Here is a 19,961-nt window from a genome sequence, read left to right as displayed (position 1 = left end):
CAGCAGAAGAAAGAGAGAGCCTTGTCCTCTCACAGGTACCTGGTTCGAATTGAAGTCAATGGGAATAAGGCGCTTAAATACCTTGAGGACTCAGGCAGTAAGAATCTCATTGCTTGGTTTTGTCTATGTAAAACACTCACTACTAAGGTACGGTCATTTTTAATACCCAATATACTGAGTTCAAAGCTAGCTCAAGCAGAATTACTCAGCACTCAATCTTGTGAAAGCTACACACTAGAAGTGTGATTGAAATCCTGATCCCTTTAAAATCCATGTAGTAGCCCATACTAAATTTAGTGTTTTTAAAAGTCACTATCACCACTCTAAAGCACAATGCTTTGAAAGATGACAGGCATGAGACCAGAAAACCTGTAAAAGTTACCTGTAGAAGTTAAACACGCACTTATACGCTCAGGGGCACAGGTAATAATTTGCAGGCTTTGCACCTGTTGATTTTTGAATCCAGATGTTTCATTTAATTATTGTATTTCTCCTGGAGTTTTTATCTCCAAGCAGAAACCATGACCAGATCAAGTTAAGAATTAAGCAAAGATCAAAAGCTATGGTTGATTTTCATCTGTTCTCTTTCCAGTTATCCAAGCAAAATTTCTAGACATTTTAAAGATGATTGCACTGATCCTTAACTTTCTTCATCCAAACTCCTATTAATGCAGAGTTCAGGTTGACTGGAGAAATCTGTATCACAATGATTTGATTTCATGCTACTGATCTATTTTAGAGCAATTTTATTAATAACAAAAATTTTTCTACAGTGCTTTTCAGATGGTCTCTGGAGACTAAAGTGTTAATTTGCCTGTTTTCTCACAAATTTCACATTTCTAGACACTTAGAAAATCCTGCCTTAACTGCTTCTGTGCCAAGCACTCTGTACTTTCACTGTGTTCATTCAGTGTTCTGAAAAACTGAAGGTTCTGAGATATGTATCATAGTTGTTCTTGAAGCAGGATATATGCATTTGTATTTTTTAGAGCCCACATGCAGGAAGAATGCCAAATGTTTTATCACATTTGGATTTTGCTTCACATTTGCTATTTCTATTGATGTGTTTCTGTGCAAGGACTAGGTTATACCGTACTGTTTCTGTGTCAGTAATTTCTATCCATCATGTTTGACTGGCATTTATCAGTCTTCTTTTTTCAGTATTCGTTTTATACTCCACCATATGCACCTCTTCAGCAAAGTAGAACTAGATTATGCTGAAACAAATAGAAAAGCAGTGACAAAAACAGGGAAATGAGAATGAAACAGAAAGATGCCTACCACATCCTACCTTCTTCTGGGCTATTTTGCAGAGCCTCGCAGAGCCTTGCAGAGGTAGAAAATAATTTTATTACTTGAATTATGATGAACTGTAATCAAATTGGGTACTTATTTGGCTTAGGTACCTGAATTCACAGTCTAAACCTAGATCTTCCGTTCAGAAAGTCTTCTTCAGGTCACCTTTCACAATCTTTGCTGACTGTATTAAAGGCTTAGAAATCCATTTGGAAACTGGAAAATTTCCCTAGAAAGCAGACAACAGCCTTGTTCAATATTGTGCTATTATAACATCCTACCCTTCTCCTTCCATTTAGAAGGCCAAGTTTTCTTCTGGATACCTTTCTAATGCATATTTTGTTTAACCCATGTCTGTTTTCCTAAATTCTACCAGTAATCCCTACACTATGAGCATATCCAGGCACAAAATGGCCTCTTTACTCATTAATCCAAGGCTTAGCATGTCTTAATCTGTGGCAAAATTCTGCAACCACATTTATGATGAAATCCCAAGGGCTTGTTTTGTTCTTTTTAAGACCAGCTGTAATATTTATGGCTCTAAACAATACCATACAGTGTTTCGTAGGAAGAAAAATAAGTACAAAGTATATACACAGCATTTGCATCCAGATTTCTGAATGGGAAATAAACTTTAAGGTAATTAGTTGTACGATCCTATTCATCCTACACTTTACTAGGCTTGACTTCCTGCTCCTTTAAGGAATTTAAAAGTTTAAAGAAACAGTACTTGTGTTTGCCCCATGCTACATAATGTGTAGTAGTCTTTAGTTACCAGTTCTCATGAAGAGGGCAAAGGGCATAGGTTTTTATTGAGTATGTGAATTTACTAATAGCAAGACCATCATGAATCTTAGGCTCTGAGTCTGACCTCCTGTGAAGGTAACCAAGCTGAGATTGGATGGTCTTAATTATAATAATTATTTCCCCATTAGGCATCGGGACCCTGCTGCCTTCAGCACTACACAGTAAGGCAGCAAGGTGACCCTTGGCTCAAAGAGCTGTCTAAAATGGGAAACAAATGGCTGCAACATGCACAATAGGGAGCACAAGATCAAATCCAGGCTGTGGTGGCTGCGTGACCAGACATTAAGCACAGGACCTCCACTCAGTTTGCTTGGTAGAGTCTAGTGCTGCATGGCACACTGCTTCTGTCCAAAATTACTGAAAATATGGTAAGTATGTGGAGATGGAGTCTTATCGTGCCCCAGCACTGCTCAGTTCATTTGTTGTTGCTCTACATAAATGGAGCTCCTGAGGAAAACCAGAAAGAAACTGAGACATGGTGATGCACAGTGCAATATGCTCAGTCATCTTTTTCCCCCAATCTCCATGTATTTTCGGTCCTCAGCAGCTGCCACATAAGACTTGCCATTAGTACTGCAGTGCTGCTTCCATTTCATGTTGCTACAACAGACCTAAGGTGGGATATAGCAGCTGACTCTAATTTTCTACATGCGACACCCTTAAAGGTTGGGACAGTTCCATGGAAGTAGCAGCAAATTCGTAGTGAGACAATTCTAGTATAGGTGTAAGATGAAAAGAAATATCCCTTTGAGTGTAAAAAAGAAAACTCTTCACTTAAACAATTGATACTTCATGAGTAAAAACCTAAATAAGCCAAGCACCTGCTGCTCTGGTTTTTTTTGCTGCTGCTAAACTCAATGTTTTTTGCTCCCTCTGCTGGCTCTGACATAGCAGATCAGCAGTACTCATCTGCCAATGCAGTCTGAGGGTGGGACAGGCGGGCAGTGTGCAGCTGGTATAGAAGGGCAGGGCCTGCAGGATTAGCTGCTGGCATTGTTGGCTTTGTGCCCTCACCTTCAGGGGAAAAAAAAAACAACAACAAATAACAACAATGACAAAGTCACACTCTGGAGTGTGCATCAGGCTTTTAAATCTAACCACTTCTCACTTCAAGGCAAAATTAGTGAGAAAAAGAAGACAAAGTTTACTCTCAGTTCACACAGAACATATTGCTGTGTGGCATGACAACAAACCAAACAATCTCAAGTAAACAAGCACTACTGCTAAAATATTTTTATCTTAGCTTGGAAATTTAATCTACTCGGCTCTCACCACGGCCATTTCTTCACTGAGCGGTTACATCCCTGATCCAAAATAAAGTCAGTTAATTGCATTCACAGGTGATACAAAATCAGGAGGTGTTGCAAATCCCAAGGAGAATAGAGAAGTAATGTAGACTGCATTTAATTCCATGTAGCTTCTTGTACTTGCCCCGTAACTGTCAGAGCTGAGAAAGAAATAGAGTATGAAAATAAAACAAAATTAGATTCAGCCTGGGAAAATGCACACAAGGGAAAACTCATCTGAAACTAAATTCTTTTTTTTTTTGGAAGAAAGGGAAATACTTGAAGAGCTGACTAGCAAGAGATGGATGGTGAGAATGAATAAATGAGTTATGAGTCTGCAGCACAACGTGCTGAAGTAAAAAGCCAATGTGATTACAAGTTTCTTCCACCTGAAGTTATGCAGTATTGCAGGAAAGATTAAAAGATCTAATCTAGCCAAAACCAGGCTGTTGGTTTTGATGAAGTTCATTTTGGCCCAAACGTGTGTTCCAGCATACAAATTTTGGTTAAACCCTGGAGAAAGCATCATCCACCAAGCATGGCAAACTTTCCTCATCCTCTGCATCACATAAGTCAAAGATTCAGGTGGTCACAATCAGCAGCATACGTTCCCTGTAAACTGCAGAGCATAAGGTGGGGGAACACTGAAAGTGGACTGCAGACAGCTGGTGATAGGATTTTCCCAGGGATCCTGTTTTGGCACTGCAAGATGGAGGGTGAATGTGGAGCAGGCTCCAGATTCAGAATGAGAGGTGAATTTGAAGTGCACAAGAGGTGCAGGTTTGATACCCATGGCTAGCATATCTCTAAGCAAAAACGAACTTCAAAAAGAAAGGGAGAGCTTGATGCAAAGGGTGTGTGACTTTAAAGAAATTACGGGTATGTGAGCAGATGATTTGAAGGACAATTCACATATTAGAAATGTGCTATTAGTAAGCTCTAATAGACTGATGAAAAGTCCCAGGGGATGCAATAGAAACAGTTCAGATATATAAAACTCTCCAGGTCAAAGTACTAATGAACAGAAGATAAAGGACAGTCCAGCAATGGCTGCAGAGAAAAGACAAGAAAAGCTGATACCATCTCTAACTCACATTATTCTATATCAAAGCATCACTAAGCACTCAGGAAGAGGAGTGGGGCCAAATTTAGCCCTGGTAAAAGCAGATAAATCTTTTTAAAAGACAAGAGATGATAGATCATGATGATGTACACTGGGCTCCTGACAAACATTATCACCCAGTAATTCCTGCATCATACACACACATTTTGGGTGCTTTGAGTATTGACAGAGAAATTCAGAATGCAAGATGTCCCTCGGTGGAAAATGTGTTACATCTCTTGATAAGGTAATTCAGCGGTTAATTATCCTGATTCTTTAATACATGCACTTTGCTTCTAGTTTGATTTTTTCCCTATCTTTAACGATTGGGCTTCATCATGCCTTTGCTAAAGAGCTTTCAAACACTTTCCTCTCTGCATAGGCAATGCAGCCTGCAAACTAATCTCCATGAAGTCAAATTAAGGCATTCAATCCCCAAGAGAGACGTGATTTAAAACTCATCCCTCCTGTTGTTTTCTCCTATTGCCTAATTTAAGTAGCTCTCTTCTCAGCATGTTGGCTCTAGTGAATTCTGTTCCTTAGCACCCAACCCTCCAAAGTGTCATTAAATCAGGAACGAAGGGTTTGAAAGCCAGGAACTGCAATGTTTACTGTTGCAGTGGAAATACTCTAGTGTATCTGTGCCTCAGGCTTTGACTTTGCTGCTCTAACCAGAGCAAACACTGACTATACATATGGATCCTTCTACGTGGATCTTGGCATCTCCACACCGGTATTTCAGGAATGTTGTGTTACTTCTACTACTCCTTTCCTCTAAATCCGAGGCCTTGTTCTATGCAACATTCCAATGCAAGTTATATAGAGGGTATTTAATGCCATTCGTAAGAGCTATTCTAATAGATTACTAGCTAGTGACCCATAGACAAGAGCTAATGCATTATGAAGAGAAAAGGGTAAATTCTGACATTATGAATGGATACAGTGGCATCAGGTTCATAGAAATTTAGTTTTAAATCAGTGGCAGGCTGGGTTTCTGCATATTTTGTAGATCCCACTAAAGAACTGCTAGTTTGGGAATCACTACAATATGTAGTAAGCCACCAAAAATTGACAGGGCCTGACATGGATCTGCCAGATGGGGCAAAAGTGGGTCATTACCTGAAGCACTAGCCTGTTCAAGTGGAAATACCTTAAGAGAATTATTTGACTGAAACCTGCTAAGAGAACTACTTCCTTCATGGCTCTGCAGGCGGATCAGGCAGACAGCTGGAAAACCTCAGGAGTAAAATTAAAGAACCAGGAATTCATGGTGGGATATACAAAGTCAAGTAATTCACAGGCAGTCCAGTAGACTTCGTGTTAGAGAGACAAAGGAGAAATGCAGGATTTTATAGATGAGGTTTTGATTAACTGTGAGACTAACCAAGCTCAAAAGAGATAGCCTGGATGCACTTCAGAGCTGCCACAGCTGGGAGACTTAGCCAACTGATCAGATTGACAGCCAGCTCCAGGGAGTGATTCAGCCTAGCTAAAGTCTGATTCACCCTCTGGAAGTGCCAAGCTTTTGATTTAGGTTTTAGATAAGACTGACTCATTCCCTGAAGGTGCCTTTCTCCAAAGACTATAGGGGACTCACCGCACAGCAGGACTAAAAGCCAACTGGAAGAACTAAGTCCGGCCACAACTGATTGTCATTGCAACACACCCCAAAGAGCTGAGCCTGAAGTCAAGTCACCTGCATGATGGGAGTCCGGGAAAGGGTGCATACAGGGGCTGAGTGAGCTCTCTTGATGAGCTCACTTGATGTGAGCTCTCTTGATGCTGTTTCCTTGAAAACTATCACTTTAAATATATACACTCCAGGATGTGGAAACTGGATCTTCCTACTTGGTCCTGCCCTTACTGTAGTGATGATTACCTATTTCTTCATGTTGTCATGAAACTCGTTTTGGTACTGGCCCAAGAGGTGCCACAAGCCTCTTGGATGGACAATACAATGACCTTGTAAAAATTATTGGTTTGATGATGTATAGACTATACAGACAACAGTCAAGTCTAGGGATCAAATACTGCCTTTTACCTGCTCTGTGAAAAGGGTTACCACACAAAAACTATTTCCTAACTATTTCTGCAGATAAAACTCATTATGACTTTCTCAATTCTTAATCAATACTTTAGAGGCCTTCTGTTTTATAGAACAGTTCATCAATATTTTATTTATTTTAATAATTTATCCTTTATTACAGAACCAGATGGAGCCTGCGGCACACTTGTCCTCAAGAAACCAGAGCAAGGAGGAGAAGGTGCCCAGAATCCACATCACCTGGGACCAAAGACTCACATTTTCTTCTGTCTTATCCATATGTCTGCTATGTCTTGAGTTCAGTCATAGGGACTAATCATACCCAGTGGCCCTGTAGCTATGCTGTAACCTTGGAATGGCAGAGTTATGGAGGGAAGATTTTTCTGTTCCCCTTAGTACTGATTCCTAACTGTGAGAGATCCCATCTGTCCCTCCTGATAGGTTCACAGCTTTCAGGAGACCTTGACATCATTTTCTAACAGATATCCCTGGGTGCTCTCTGGAAGTGGGGGAAAGGAGTTAAATATTGTGGTGAAAGTGTCAATCACTTCCTTTTCTCTGGAGCTGGGAAGCAGATCTGTGAGTGTCAGTCATCTCAGCTGAAGGATCTTGTGTGTATGGTTATGCAAAACTGCCCCTTGCCCTCTTCATGCATGTATTTGTAAATATATATGATCCCAGTCAGAAAAGACTTTTTTTTATCTGAGACATAGGCCTGAACTGAGGAGTAGGTAAAACCAGTGAAGAAACTTCTAAGATGCTTTTACTAAGATATGACTTCATGTCACCAGATCCAGATGATATGAGCTGGTATTTCCCAGGTGTCTAGCAGGACAACAGTAGGATAAATGTCATTTTATTAACTCCAGCAGATGGAATATGGTTGCAAATAGTAGCTTGAGGAAGAGATTTTTCAGGATCTGGAATAGGCATCAATCACCTTTGTCCATGTTTTTTGTTTTTGAAAAAAATTGAGAGCACGTTTGGATTTATAGTTATTACTAGAAACTTGCTAGCAGTGGTGTCTAAGGAGCTCTTTCTTTCACTCTGTGTCTAGCTAGAAATGTAGCCTTTACCTCTGGAAGCAATCTTTGACTTGGCAGTCTGTTCTCTTTTGCTTTCTAGACCATCAGGTGATGCAGGACATGCTGGGTAGCCTCTTGCATTGCTTCAGTCACTGGGCATGCATTACACCATATTCCTGTACATGTTCATATCCGAGGCTTAACACTTAGTTGTACTGTTTTATAGCTGTTGGCTTTCTTTTCATCTCCAGTTCCAGTCTTTGATTTTGTTTACAGATGTTTTCACCTCTTGATTTTGACTACTTGAGTGATCATGTTTCATCAGTGATACATCATGACAGATGGTGGTCTTTATTTTTCAGTACAGGTTGGGCGGGTGGTGGGATGTTGCCAGTGAAAACCACCTGATTATACAGATCCTTCCCCAGGTTTGATGTAACAGAGCATGCATTGGCTTTGAATATGGATGACAAAGCCTGTCTCTCTTCTTCCTACCCTGGAAGACTATGATATGGAAGAGGATAGTTTGACGTATACTTAGCCATTGATGAAGAATAAATTACGGCATAAAGAAAATACTGCTGTTTGTTGATACAATAATCTAGGACAACATGATGACCAGAACAGGTAGTGACACCTGGAATAGGTTTTCTTTTGGGTTGAGGGTAAGCCAAAGAAAAGGGATCCAGATCACTCAGGGTCTGGACATGTGAGCAGATAAGGAGTTAAGCAGGAGAAAAGGTAAAGGGGGATAAAGGAGAGTAAGAGAGAAAGAGAGATGGCAGAAGAGTGAGAGGTGGGAATAAGGAAGATTCTCCATGTAAGAAAGAAGTGAAAAGTAGAAAACCACTGAAGACAGAAGAGGAAGAAAGGGTTAAAGATAAATGGACTGGCAAAAGATCATTGGAAATAAAAACTGCAGAAGAAAATAAAACAAAATAAAAATAGACAGGTTGCTAGAGGTAAGATATTGGGAGAAATATGTTCAGTTTTATATCACAGGGAAGTCAGATTAAATACAAAGTAGGTAAGCAAGAAATAGTACAGTATGTAATGCAACAGACATAGAGCAGGGGAAAAAAGTAAGGGAAAGGAAAAGAAAGACCTAAACCAACTGAGGCAGAATAACCACATCACTTCTGATTTTTTCTCAATACAGAAACAATGAATGTTCAGTCCTTGTAAAATAGGCAAATAGGCAGACAAAAGGGTAAGGTTGGACACACAGTTTGCTTCCCTTGCAGGATTACATTCGTCCTGCTGGTAGTTAGATGTCTGTATTCCCTAAAGCCTGAAATATCATTGCCTTAAAATCACTCTATAATCAATGGCTAGCAAGAGCGTACTTCCAGGAAAGAATGCAGACTATCCATCTCCCACTATTGACAGAGTGCAGGGTGATGAGAAGCCAGGTCTCAATCACGTGCCCACTTCTCAAGCAATCTTCTTTACTACCAGACAAACCTTAATATCTATATTCCTCAGATTACTCATGCACAGAGCCCTAATATGCACATTCACAGTACTTCTCATCTTCAGAGTGAAGGCTGCTCCAGAGACATTTGACAGAGCACAATGGAGCTGCTCATACTGCTTCTGCCCCAGTTGAACCTTGTTTGTGAAGAAAAGTAAGATTTCAGTTGGTGGATCTGCTGATACATCTCATTCCCAACCTAAGAGATTCCCCGGTTAGACCAATTCAAGGCTTCCCTAGTGCAGAGAAGGTCACATCCACCCAAATCTGCTGTGGCAGGAGGGTTGCAGTCAGTGGCAGGAGGGTTGCAGTCAGCACCAGGAGAAAGCGAGTCAGCCTCCTGTACTTTCTGAACTTGTTCAGGACTTCAGGCGTTTCCAGCAGTGAAAAAATGTAACTGCCACCAACCTAAGTATGGGTTTTGCACATATTACACATGCTTCCCCTTCAACAGCTCCATCCCCTTCAACAAATCGCTTCATTAGAGTTACTAAGCTTAGGGAAGCAGCAGTTATTCTTTCACTTGTCCCTTCCCTATCCACTGTCTGAGCCCCATAGCGTTTTAAGTCACAACACATGAGACCAGTCGGTTACTGACATGGTTTGACAAGCTTTGCTTCTGTGGTGTCTCCTTTGTTTAAAACCCTGTCGATTACATTTTCTTCTAAAACACAGGATGATTTCCAACTTCACGCCCACAGAATGATTCATTTGACTTCTGAATCGTCTGAAAGCTTAGGAAGATCCCTTCCCAGCATTCTTTCAAAGGGAAGAGGGTAAAAAGGGGGTGAACATCTTTATTTCTTCTGCTTCCAGAAGTTAAGGACATATTCAAGCTTCATAAAGGCTCTCCTTGTGCTCAGTTGAGAGTTTATTAAGATGGAATAATTGAAGTCAATGTTCAATTTTGTCTTAACAATGCAGATGTCTTCCAGTTCCCTTGAGACCTGCCATACTAGACGCAGATGACAGTAGTGGTTTTCACAGCATCAAGGGTAAATGTATGTAAATCCCTACATCATTCAGATTAGTCCATTGCTGAGTGGAATCCAGATGGCTTCTTCTAGGTCTAATTCTCACAGAAGCAAAGAAAAGATCCATGTAGGTGAAGGGTCATTTCTTCTAATAAGAAAAGGGCTCGGTGACCCAGCCAAGTTGCACAGATAACCACCTGTTCATCCATAGGTTTACACACAGAAAGGATTCCATTGCCTTAGAGAAAGCAAAGTTCAGAGGATGGAAAGATTCTTACCTGTGGAAAAGCTTGTAAAACAGATCTACCTATAAAATATCTGATGTTTACAGTATGTCTGGCTAAGGACAGTACACAGACAGAAAGGAAATCCCTGCCCCAAAGAACCTACAATCTAATATTGGTACTTTCGTGGATAAATATTTTTTTACAAATATCTCTATGGTAACTGAATTTCACAGCTTTAAAAAACACAGTGAAAGTGTAGTGCCTTAATCTATTTATGGAGATGTGTAGGAAACACAGTTAAGGAGAGAGACGGTATATTAATGGGAATGGCTTGGCTATTGAATTTCTGGAATCCAGCACAGAACTGAAAGAGCCTTGAGGGAGAAAAGGATTAGTAATGCAATAAGGACTGAAGAGTTCAGAGGGGCATGCAAATAGTACCTTTTATTCAAGGACAGATTTCATCCATACTAAGACTCATCCATGCCAAGACATTTACTTCCCTAGCCTTACTGTTCAGAGAGCTTCTGGAAAAACACCTTTTTCTCCTGTTTGATGAGTTACTCACACAAAGTAAGGAAATAACATGTGTGTGTGGGCTGCTGATATTATATAGCGTTTTAGCCATTTTCAGACTACGTGCTGCAGGTATGTCACTTGTACATTACAACTACCTCAGCATCTGATTTCAAAAGAGAGATGAACAATCCAGACTTCCTATTGTTATGCAGAGTTGCTGAAACATGTCTTCATAAAGACTCAGGGAAGAAAAGAAATTCAAACATCTAATTACAGCCTTTTAAAAAACAATCTGAATGTGGCCCAAGTCTCTCAGATGCTCTGAGCTCTCAGAGCAGCAGCATGATTACCTCTCAGGGTGTCAGTGACTTTATTTATAAATGTTGGTGGCAATTCTTAGGAAGACAAGAGATAAAATCCAGATCAGAAGGAATTAGATATTGTCCCTAGAAAGAAATAGATTTTCAGTCTTTGAATTCCATCAACACTATAAAGACAAAAGGGAGCTTCCTGATTCAGATGAATGTGGGACCTGTATCAGCTCATTTGTTTCTTTTTGGCCACAGTGATACTGCTCTCGTAGGATCTGACTGACCTGCAAGTTCATTTTCCAGGGGCACGACAGCAGGAACATCATGCAAAAATCAGCCACAATGAGAATTTCCCAAGCACCAAGCACAGATGTGGCAGCATCAGTCAAGCGTGGTGAATTGGTTGATCCTGAGGGCTGTGCTGTTCACAAGTACTTCAAACAGGTCTTTTCCAGAGCTGCATGACAGGACTAGCAGGGAGAGGCAGAAGGGAGAACTACTGACTCTCTAGCTTGTGGATTATCTGAAAGGAGCATAGAGAAGTAAAGCCAGTATCACTGGTCTACCTGGGACCCAGCTCACTACCCACAAAGAAATGGAGAAATTCCCTGTGAACCGCCTACCTGTGAGCTGCTTTTGATTTACCCTCTACTGCCTCGGTCCTCTGTGAGCTGTGAAGTGTGTCAGGACTTAACAAAATTCTGCTGCGTAGATTGCTAGATCAATGAAGCTTGCTCATCTCTTGTGGTCTGCTTCACAGAACCACCTCAGACTCTACCGTCTTCTGTTCTCCTGGATGTAACGCTCTCATAGTTGGCAAAAGGAACGAAAATGAAGAGGATTTAAAGTAAAAGGGCGAGTGGCACACAAGGAGACATGACTTCGGGGCAGAAAAAGAAATGACTAAAAGGTTATGATAAAAAAAGAATCAATCATGAGAGTCCTAGAGGAAGGAAATTAGTACCTAGTGGTGGAAATAGAAGAAGACGCTACTGACTGGAGCTCATCCCACATCCTCTTTGGGGTCCAGCTGTGGGCTCAGGGCCAACTTCGATAAAGCATTTCCGTGGCCTTGAAGTTGTAATACTGCTGTTTGAGAAGCCTTTGTAGGGGTCTGCCATGGCCCATCATCATGCTCTCTGTGGCCAGAAGCTTAATTACAAGGTTGGAAAAGATACTTTGCCCCTTCTCCAATATAGTGAGACAAATAGTTGGTTTAATGATGGAATGCCACTTCCAGGCTGGAAAAAAAAATGTCCTCTAAGTACTATGTATGTATAGACAAGGGTAAATTTGTCATTGAAAAAGTTTCAATGGAAAGTGCTATTTTCACTGCAGTTGGAATGTTTGCTGAAAGAATCACTGTTAATCACATTCTCTTAAAAACAAATGCAAGTCAACAAGCAATTTTTTTTATGGAAATTATTTTTCCCAGAGAAAAAGTGTGTCCTTTTTTTATGAAAAAGCTTTCACTTTAGGTCATTTCTAATACAATGATTCCATTCGATAAACTCCCAGAAATTCTTATTAATCCCTGAGCACATGATGTTTTATTTTAGGGTAGTAACTGTCAACCTATATCTATTATTTCAGACCTTAAGATTAGCCACTTTTCCCTGAAGCATTTCTTTCTTCTCCTGTATATTGACAGTATTTCCCAACTTACCACCAAGAAATTTCTCCCATGAAGTAGAAATTCACCTCTTGGGAACAATGGGGAATGACAAAGACCTATGTGATAAATTAATGACAAGGTAACCATGCCTAACAGATGTGATCCAGTGATACAGCAGTTGCAGCATGCCCGGAAAGGAGATGGAAATACTCCTGCCGTTGTATGCAGAGGTGGTGAGAGTCCATTTATCACCTTCGCTATTTTGCAGTGAGCTGCTGAAAGAAGTTAAGAAAGATCAGAAGAGTTCTACTATTAAAAGATGCAGTATTGAGCCTTCTTTACAGAAAACACCAGGACTATATGAAAGAGGGACAGAAAAAAACAGATAGATATGGAGGGGAAGAGAGAAGGAAAATATGTTTTTACAACCTGTGAAAAAATGCATGTAAGAAGGAAATAGATGTGATGGAAGAAAAATCAGTGAAATAGGGAGAGATAAATAGAAAGAGAACAGTAAGACCTATGATGGTTTAGGATTGCATCTACTTTAACATTTTGTCACCAGAAAAAGGTGCTTGAACATAGCAGGGAAGAGGCAAAACGCTGCCTTTGGAGTAAGACACTTGAGGTGAGCTGGGCCTGCAGGGAGCCTGCTCTCTGCACCTGAGGTGAGCAGTTTATAAGTAGAAAATATCTTCTAACACTGGGTATAGGGCACAGAGGTATTTTTCATCTGCACCTTCTTTTATTCTCCCTGTCTGATTCAGTTGCACTTCAATGCCTCACAAAATCACCTAAGAAAATAAATGCAGAAGTAGAAAGTTGAAGCAGTGTGTCTTAGCATGCTGTGAATCAAACCTCTGATTTTTATTTATTCAAAAATAGGGTTTTTTTGAAAATGCTTTACATTTTTCCCAAAAAGGAGATGGGTTTAACTCCCAAATGCAATGTTCAGCTTGATCCAATATAAAATCTTAGTTTGTAAAAAAATGCAGGTGTTTTTGGCACCGATGGTGAACCCATAACCTGCTGCTCACGCAGTCTCAGATCCACATGCTGTGTGGATAGTAACGGCAGTGAGTGCTCTGTGTTGTTTGTCTTCTTGGAAGCAATAACACATTTAGAAAAGAGGCATATCAGCAGCTGACAATCCTCCTAGGTGCCAGGAATATGGTCCCTTTACATGAAGCACAGGACAGCATTCTAAATATGCCACTGTCCCCATCTAGCCCCAGTTTCCTTATTTATAACCTCTTTCTATCAGCACTATCTCAAGAGGCTCGAGTACTTGTCCTCCTGAGATTTTTTTCTTTATGCCATACAATTTGACAGTGTAATTTTCTATACTTCCCTCAGAAATATCTTCTGAGCCTGAGAAACTGTAGATAAGTGAATTGAAAGACAAGGAAACAGTTTGGATAGCATGGACAGAGAGGGTAAAAGGCTTCAAATCCTTTCTGGTGCTCCTCAGATGAATTTAAGGCTGGGGGGCTCCTGGTTTTTTTTTTTTGTGTAGATGTTTTTTCCCCCTGGTGTTCTCCTTTCCCCTTTGGTAACAGATGCTTAGGTCAGCAGGCATGTAAATCACAAAGCTGTCAGGGCACATTCAGGAAGGTTAAACAGGCTCTGAAATCCAAAGTGGTTACAAATGCAGATGTCAGGTGCATCTAAGCAGAGGAAACTTTCTCCCAAGTCCATGTGCTCTTGCCTATCACGAGGCACACAGAGGACCACCATGTCCCCCCACCCAGCATGCAGACACCTTCCTTCTCAGGGAAGAGGCAGTTCCAGGCATGGTGCTCTCCAAACTTGGGAGCCCAGCTTGCAGGATGAGACCATACCCCATGGGACTTCCCCATCATCTCCCTGTCCCTGCTGGCATTACCTTTACCCCAGGCCCTGGTTTTGGAAGATGGGAGACAAATTGCTTTTTCTTTTTGAGTCCATGGATGAATGACGTGAACTGTGCCAAAACCAGACTGTTTCTGAAAAGGAACTGAGCCTGGGGCAGAAGATAATGAGGTGAGTCAGAAATCCACGGAGAAACGTGCTTGGTTTCTCTGGCTGGAAGGAGTTAGGAGCAGTGGCTTAGTGACCCTACATTAGGTTGCTCCATCTTACAACACAAACCCTTGGTAGTTCCTTTACGGTAACAGAAATGGGCAGATCGTATTTGCAGATCTCTGGAAGGGCTAAACCAAACAGAGGGGCCACAGGCAACAGCCATGATTGTCTGTGTCTGGAAACCACCCTGTGCCTCCCTCTCTTCCCACATCACACACAAAACCAGACCCTTTTCTGACTCCTCCTCTCCACAGCCTCTCCTGTGGACTTACCAAAGGGTCAGGTGTAGTCCAGTCCTGACAGGAAAGGAAGAGATCTGTTCTCTGCTGATCTCACTTCCTGACAAATGAGACAGTCACGTTGCCAGTGCAGGAGGAAGCAGACAGTCTGAGGACACCTGAGAATTCCAGAGTGCTTTGTAGCATCCTGCTGCAGATTTTTCTAGGAGCACACGGTTTCCAATAGATTCATGAATTGCATCAGCCCTATGCAGAGGGAGTCACCATAGAAAAGGTGTTGACATTGTTGATGAGGACATGTGAATGCATTCCAAAATAGGAGGCAAAACCACAAATCAACAAGAGGAATATATGAGGGAGGAAGCCACATGGAAATGGACAGCCATGCATGCAGTATGAATGAACACAGAACAGAGAAATACAACAGCTCTGTAGGAAAGGCAATGGGAGTTACAGCAGATCACAAACTGAACATCAATCTATAGTATCCTGCTGCTGTGAAGAAAGCAAACATCCTCCTGAGCTGTATAAACAAAAGGATAGTTTGCCAAGCCCACAAAATAATCCTTCCACTTCGCTTAGAGTTGTCAGTGAGCCAACCTCCAGAGCCACAGTTTCATGTACCACCTGAGGTGGCAAATTCTAACAGCGCTTTTAGAAAATCTCCAGGACCATAGACTTTGTGTAGATATGATAACCATCACTGAATGGCAGCTTAGTAGCACTAATGATGTTCTCAATGCAAACAGCCTCCCCACTGATGATAAATACATTATTGAATTATAACACTTTACATAAGGATTATGTATTTATTAGACAAAAGGAGAGTTTAAGACAAGGCATCTAAAAAATAATGTTCCCTGTTTAAAAGAACCATAAACACATAACATAATATTTTGTCTCAGTTAAAGCATATACATGCTTTAAAAAATGGGGACATATATTTCAAGCAATATATTAATTTTCCTATTTCTACTCCAAGTCTTTCTGGAAATGATGATGAATATTTTTCTCTACTTAACTAGTTGTTCAGCCAATCCAGGTTTAAAGCTAGCATACCTCTCAGACACTGCATTCAAGTATACTCCCTGGTTAGTCAGAAGGCTGAATTCAGTTACATCTTCTAAGCCTCAGAATTGCTGGGGTGTCGGTGACCAAGTCATCCAGGCCACATTCATTAATATCAGTTGAGTTGTTCACCCTTAACTTAATGTACTGAGCACTGTGAGCTCGCAGTGCAGAGATCATCACCAAAACCCTCCCTGAAGGTTTGCACACAGCACATTCTGCATTTACCTTGCATGGTGAAAGCTGATTTGAGTCAGTTTTGTGCCCTCTTGGAACAAAAAGTCTGATAATGATACTCACAGGCATCAGACACTTCATCTTTAGAGTCAGCAAGGTCCCCTGGTCGCTTCTGACAAAACCAGATGCAAGTTTCTATGCTTCTGCATTCTCAGAAAAAAAAAAAAGAAATCAATTTTAAGTTTATCTTTGTTCCCTTCACATAAATATTAGGTGCCACAGGTTTGCCCTACTTGCAAGTATAGCAGAACTGTTGCTGCCCAGTTGGGTATGCAGACCAGACAGTGGCCTGTGTCTACGAGCCTGAAGGATCGATGCTGTTTTACCTATGCCATTGAGCCTCACTCCAGTCTGTGCTTCAATTTTCCACTGCAGTTTTTTAGGGACATTATTGTTAACCCAAGCCAGTGCAGAGGATATCCATCTACAAGACCAGTTATAACTGATTTGAACCCGTCATTTGAGGCAAAGATGAGAAATTAAAGTTTTTCAATAATAGATTGAAACATTGTGATGGATTTCATTTATTAATTGTAAAGAAGAGAGGGTTGAGCACAAACATAACTGTCTCCAGTTATATATAAAACTGCTGCAAGAAAGGAATTAAGTTTTGTCCATCTTCATGGTGGGTAGGGTGAAAAACAATAGGGAAAAACTTAAAGCAAGATGGCATCAGAGAAAATCCTAACACTAAGAATTGTAAAGCACTGCAATAGGTCTCCTGCTTCACTGCAAGTTTTCATAGAATTATTCTGTTCTCCAAGAGATTTGAAGAGGACTTTCCCACTCCTGTAACTTTACTGAAAAGCTAAGAAAATTCACAGTTAAAAGTCTTCCTTAACAACCGACTGAAGTGTGAAGACATGGTCGTATGTGATTCGGAAGCCTCTCTCTCTTTTGTGAAAGCTAAGTTCCTCCTTGATATGTTTCCTTTGAAAAATCACCTCCTAACCCATACCAGACAACACTGAGGTCCTTAGAGCTCTCTGTGCCTTTGAAAATGTCTTCCTTGGACAGATGGTCCTGAGGTCTTTTGCAGAAATGAGGCACTTGAATTGCTCCAGTCTCAATGAATGTGGCCTGCAGGCCTCCAGTCCCATTCAATGTCAAGAGACATTCATTTCCCAAGGTTCAAATTTCTAAAGGTATTCAGGTTTTACAGCAATAACTGAAGCACATAAGGCTTAATTACAAAACTACTTTGGAACTGAAGTCCTAAAACTAAAGGACTTTGAAAGAATACAAGACCTTTTGGGCCCAGATCCTGCAAGATAAGGGGTATTTTATCTCCAATGATTTCACTGGAATAAGATGCTAAATGCCAATAATGTTCTGTAACTAAGTCGTTCAAAAAGAAGACTTTGTTTTCTAAATCACATACGTGAAAATATGTCCACTGGCCTTTATTTCAATGCCTTCAAAAAAACCTCTCAGAGTGTTATATTTTTATCAGTCAGCTCTGTTAAAAACCCTGGAGCTGGGAAGAGCCTGTGTAGAAACTCAGAACACAGTACAAGATGTTCCGCATTAGCGAGTTTTGGTTTTTTTTCTTAAGCTGTGTTTATTCTACAGGTTTTATAGAATTTATCAGAATTTATGTTCTTAAAGCCAAAAGGGCAGCACAGTAACTATCTCCGTTCTTTCAGTGACACTGGGTTTTTCCTGCCTATGTTACCATTTCTGACAAATACCTTTGCACTTTTCCCTGCACCGCACCTTCAACTTTCAATAGGTTCACATTTAAGTCTACAGTTACCTTTATATTATTTTCCTCAAAATTCACATTAAGGCCATCAGTGCTGTGACACCCCCAAAATCCTTGACTCTGGCACAGCAGCTGTTGTGTGTGCTCCAGCCATTGTTACTGAGCTCTTCATTGCTGTCTTACAACCCTGCACTCTCAGGGTAAGAACCATGGTTTTCTTTTGTGTTTGTACAACACTTAGCACAGCGGAGTCCCAGCTCAGAATTAGGTAGGATGGATAGATCCTCCCACCTTAAAAAAACAAATAATAATGACCTTGGAAAGAAGGAAAATATATAGCAGAAATAGCTGCATTGCCAGTTGATGCAAGTCAGAAGGATGGTATTAAATTTAACCTCCTACAACATTCTAGAGTTAATTTGAGGTCCGTGGGATTTTTAAGAAGAAACATGGCCTACTTTTTTGGACTAATTAGACAAAAGAGTTCTTGCTAAAATGTACTAAAAATGCATAAAGAACAAAAAAAATTTAAAGATTTACATTTCCCAAAATTATGAGCTTGAATAAGCATTTGTGGGGAGGGGAGAGAATCTCTCCTCCTCCTGAATTTGCATAAAACCTTTTAATTAGGGTTTTTAATTTAAGCCCCAAGGTAACTCCAACCATTATCTTTGGGAGAATGAAAGAATTTAAATGCTAAATTCTGGCTCTGTGACTGTCTTTACTGAAATTAATCCTGGGTTTTATGACAAAGACAGCACACATACATATGTAGTTGAGCACAAGGAAATCTGAAAAGGCTGGGAAAGGCTGGGACTGCCATCTCTGAGGGCACATCAGTGATGATGTCCTGAACTGGACACCAGAATAGCCCCTTCACTCATCCTTTGTGTCCTCGCAGGCTTTTCCAGGTGGATTTGCCTTGGGTTCTCTCTCCCTTCTCCCAGTTCAGGTCTGGGAAAGAGAGCTTCATTTGTGAAGTCCTTGAGTGTGGAGATCCCTGATGTGGCTTTCGGGACGCCACCCTCACTAAAATTGGTGAGTGAAACTGGATGAGAAGGACCTCCTCCATCCCTTGTGCGAGGGCCCTGATCAAACATCAGGCACCAGTGGGCATGAGGGGGATCCCAGGAGAATGCTGCTGAGACAAGACATTTCTTGCCAAAGTAGAGCACCATGCTTTGGTCTCTGCCTGAATAAGGTTCAGCAGAGAGGTGGAGAAAAGGAAATGATGTGGTAAAGGTAACACATGGGCTTATACGTAGAGCATGAGACTGAGCTAATGACCCCTACAGAGGCTGTGATTTATTGTTCCTATATATAGGCTGTTTTCATGCTTTTCAGGCTTATACTGTGTTTTGGTTTTCTCTTTCTTACCTGAGTTTTGTGTAAAAACCCACTGAAGCAGAAATTGAAACTCCAGTTGTTCCTGGCTTCAGCAACAGTTATTCTTTCCCAGTGAATATTTATATATATTTTCTTATAAGGGAAGCAGATCCACAAGAGGCTATGAGGGAGTGTAATTCCTCAGTTCTCTGTAGCCTAGAGGTAAGTGCAGGGCTGAACATCCTGATCTGAGGAGGAGATGGAGAACATCCCTCAAATTAATTTCCTTTAGGAATATTCTTTTCACTGAAGCATTGTGATGAATCTTCCTCCATGAATCCTGTTAGATCTATTCCATTTTGTAAGAAATGGTGTCAATAAATGGAGATGCAGAATGTAAGCTCAAGCCCAGTGGAGGGAAAACATAGTGTAGCCTTACAGCTGAAACAGCGTAAACTCGCATGCCTAGCTTGATAGCAAATCAAACCCATATCGACAAAGCTTGAAGCTACAGGCAGGATGTGCAATGGCTGTGGGGAGCACTCCTGCTAAACCTTGAAGAAACATGCATGCTGTTGTAAAAGGTAGCTATTAAATTCCTTTTGTGTTTGAGGGCACAGGGCCCTGGCATCTGCCAGGTGA

Source organism: Pezoporus wallicus, unplaced genomic scaffold (genome assembly GCF_028554395.1).
Source record: "Pezoporus wallicus isolate ANWC-B61680 ecotype Strahan unplaced genomic scaffold, APGP_CSIRO_Pwel_v1 contig_2871, whole genome shotgun sequence".
In the NCBI taxonomy this organism is placed as follows: domain Eukaryota; kingdom Metazoa; phylum Chordata; class Aves; order Psittaciformes; family Psittacidae; genus Pezoporus; species Pezoporus wallicus.
The sequence above is the reverse complement of the archived record's forward strand: the minus strand, read 5'-3'. Positions refer to the sequence as shown.